We start from the raw sequence: 3,782 nt of genomic DNA, 5'->3' as shown, positions 1-3,782 counted from the left end.
CCGTCAGATCACCCCCCCCCCCCCCCCTCCTTATTCTACTTGACCAAGGTGGTGCTAGCCTCACGGATGGGGAATATTGTTTAAATGTTGTTGCAACGTTGTGATACGTGTGTCTCCAAAGCGAGACAGCCGTTGGAGCCAGACGGATAGACCGGGGTGTTCCAGTCTCGAACCGTCAGCTTCCCTTGGCAGGAGGGAAAAGTTGTGAGAGAGAGAGAGAGACGGAGCTTGGCACTGCAGCCCCTGGTGCAGCAGCATAAGGCTGTATAAACCCAGAGTGGTGGTGTGGCTTCAGAAAGAGCTCCTGGGTCTCTCTGTTTATTGGGTCTGGATGGGGAAATGGAGGGATAGATGATGTGAGGGGAGAGGATGACCTCAGCGATGTTGACTGAGACACTCGTTTGCCACTCAAGCCCCTTTGGGAGGCTAGGACAGGGCACAGACRGTGCACAATCATACCATATAAGGGCTCAATTTGAGAGGGAAGGCTAGGAGAGTACTGTGTGACTGTACACAACTMGACAGTGAGGGGGTGAGTGTTATTGAGGGATGGCTGTCGATGGCACCAGYGCCAGGGTCTGAGAGAGATTGCGATTGGATAATGGGAGGTAATTCACCGCACTCCGTGATCTCAGCCAACCTGGTGTGACATAAACAGTGGCTGTGTCTCAAATGACACTATTCCCTATATAGTGTACAGGGCCCATACGCTCTAGTCAAAAGTGGTTCTCTATGTATGGAATWGGGTTCCATTTGRAACGCAGGCAATTTYACTCAGTATATATGGTGTACTGAGCAGCACCCATTTTATAAATGAGGGGGAAAATACGTAATTGGAGCTGCCAGCCCAGGACGTAGACATACATTTGTACTGTGTTAATTAAACAGTGTTTATTTTGTAGTTGAAGAGAAAATGTGCAATCGTTTCCCGTCATTCCTCATAAAAAGGTGAAGCGATGTACTATGTGTGATGTTTAGAGTTTATTTCTGTTAGTTATCTTCAGCGCAGGCAGCAACACAGATCGGCTGGTTTCTAGCTAAACAGATTAGTGCTGAATTGACTTATTTAGAGCACGGAATCATTGGCTTTATTTCTGAATGAATAATTCAGAAGACTGCCCTCCCACATATGCTCTCTCTCTCTCTCTCTCTCTCTCTCTCTCTCTCTCTCTCTCTCTCTCTCTCTCTCTCTCTCTCTCTCTCTCTCTCTCTCTCTCTCTTTGGGTAGCCACCCTTTGCCTTGATGACAGCTTTTTTGGGCCCAACCCACATCCTTTGGCTTTCTTGGTCAGCTAGTCACCTGGAATGCATTTCAAATAACAGGCGTTCTTGAAAGTTAATTTGTGGAATTTCTTTCCTTAATTCGTTTGAGCCAATCAGTTGTGATGTGACAAAGTAGGGGGGTATACAGAAGATAGCCCTGTTTAGTAAAAGACCAAGTCCATATTATGGCAAGAACAGCTCAAATAAGCAAAGAGAAACGACAGTCCATCATTACTTTAAGACATGAAGGTCAGTCAATACGGAACATTTCAAGAACTTTAACGTTTCTTCAAGTGCAGTCACAAAAAACCATTAGGCTCTCATTAGGACCGCCACAGGAATGGAAGAGCCAGAGTTACCTCTGCTGCAGAGGATAAGTTCATTACAGTTACCAGCCTCAAAAATTGCAGCCCAAATAAATGCTTCACAGAGCTCAAGTAACAGACATCAACATCAACTGTTCAGAGGAGACTGAGTGAATCAGGCTTTCATGGTTGAATTGATGCGAAGAAACCACTACATGATTCCATATGTGCTATTTCATAGTTTTGATGTCTTCACTATTATTCTACAATGTAGAAAAACCTAGAAATAAAGAAAATCCCTTGAATGATAGGTGTTCTAAAATTTTTGACCGGTAGTTTATTTCCTACTGGGATCTGAATCTATGTGAAATGACAGACGAGAAGCCTTTATATACAATTTCCAAGGCAGTGAGTCGTAAAAATGGAAAAGGCACGCGATTCGAGGTTGTCCACTTTATGTGGGATGAGGTCTCTGGATCTGAGAAATGCATGTTTATGTCTAATGCATGAAATAAATGTAGAATGGGTGTAAGTGTTATAATTCTCTGTAGTTTTCTTCGTAATGAGAAATCAGGTGTAATTTATTTTGAGGCTGTCAAATGGCTGTCAATGGTGTGCTAATTTAAATACCTCAATGCACTGTAAGCCATTTTGGCTCAGGGTAACAGGTGGCTGCAGGTCTTTTCTTGGTTATCCTCATGCTGACAGGCAGTTCATCATTCTGATAATCTCTTATTATATACAGGAGGTCCATATCACTGGGGAGGGAGAGGCAAAGTGAACCTCTCCGAGAAGCTGTGGATGTGTCAGGATGCTGTGGCTCCTGTTTATCAATGGCTAGCCCTGACACACACACACACACACGCTCACACCAACTGAAGTGATGGATGAGGCCCATCTGCAGAAGCGTTACCGCGAGCAACAGCATCACCACTGATATGCGTCACATACTCCTTTTTTTGCGTGGCAGGCTGTTAGCAGGTGCATTAATATCTGAGTGAGAGAGAGGCGAGAGAGAACAACGAGAGAGAGAGACACAGAGAGAGAGAGACAGAGAGAGAGAGAGAGAGAGAGAGAGAGAGAGAGAGAGAGAGAGAGAGAGAGAGAGAGAGAGAGAGAGAGAGAGAGAGAGAGAGAGAGAGAGAGAGAGAGAGAGAGAGGAGAGAGAGAGAGAGAGCATATGTGGAGAGGCAGTCTTCTGAATTATTCATTCAGAAATAAAGCCAATGATTCCGTGCTCTAAATAAGTCAATTCAGCACTAATCTGTTTAGCTAGAAACCAGCCGATCTGTGTTGCTGCCTGCGCTGAAGATAACTAACAGAAATAAACTCTAAACATCACACATAGTAACATCGCTTCACCTTTTTATGAGGAATGACGGAAACGTGAAAAATTTTTAAATTTATCATTGCAACTATTCCATTTCTCAACTTACAAAATAAACACTGTTTAATTAACACGTACAAAGATGTCTACGTCCTGGGCTGAGCTCCAATTACGTATTCCCCCTCATTTATAAAATGGGTGCTGCTCAGTACACCATATATACTGAGTGAAATTGCCTGCGTTCCAAATGGAACCCTATTCCATACATAGAGAACCACTTTTGACTAGAGCGTATGGGCCCTGTACACTATATAGGAATAGTGTCATTTGAGACACAGCCACTGTTTTAGTCACACCACGTTGGCTGAGATCACGGAGTGCGGTGAATTACCTCCCATTATCCAATCGCAATCTCTCTCAGACCCTGGCACTGGTGCCATCGACAGCCATCCCTCAATAACACTCACCCCCTCACTGTCTAGTTTGTGTACAGTCACACAGTACTCTCCTAGCCTTCCTCTCAAATTGAGCCCTTATATGGTATGATTGTGCACCGTCTGTGCCCTGTCCTAGCCTCCAAAGGGGCTTGAGTGGCAACGAGTGTCTCAGTCAACATCGCTGAGGTCATCCTCTCCATCGCTCCCCTCCCATTCATTCTATCCCTCCATTTCCCCACCCATACCAATAAACAGAGAGACTCAGGAGCGCTTTCTGAAGCCACACCACCACTCTGCGGTTTATACAGCCTTATGCTGCCTGCACCCAGGGCTGCCAGTGCCTAAGCTCCCCGCGTTTCTACTCTCTCTACCACTTTCCCTCCTGCAAGGAAGCTGACGGTCGCCCCGCTGGAACACCCGCGGTCTATTAAGCTCTGGCTGCCAACGGCT

The 3,782-nt window shown here is 45.4% G+C and overlaps 1 protein-coding gene across 1 annotated transcript in view; it reads left to right on the top strand.

Annotated features, from left to right (window-relative positions):
- The window catches only part of LOC111951486 (ras-related and estrogen-regulated growth inhibitor), a 34,941-nt gene that overhangs the window by 2,401 nt on the left and 28,758 nt on the right, over positions 1–3,782 (top strand). The window lies entirely within an intron of this gene.

The sequence above is a fragment of the Salvelinus sp. IW2-2015 genome, linkage group LG24, assembly GCF_002910315.2.
Source record: "Salvelinus sp. IW2-2015 linkage group LG24, ASM291031v2, whole genome shotgun sequence".
Classification (NCBI taxonomy): Eukaryota; Metazoa; Chordata; class Actinopteri; order Salmoniformes; family Salmonidae; genus Salvelinus; species Salvelinus sp. IW2-2015.
Note: the sequence above shows the minus strand (reverse complement) of the source record. Positions and strands in the feature narration are given on the sequence as shown.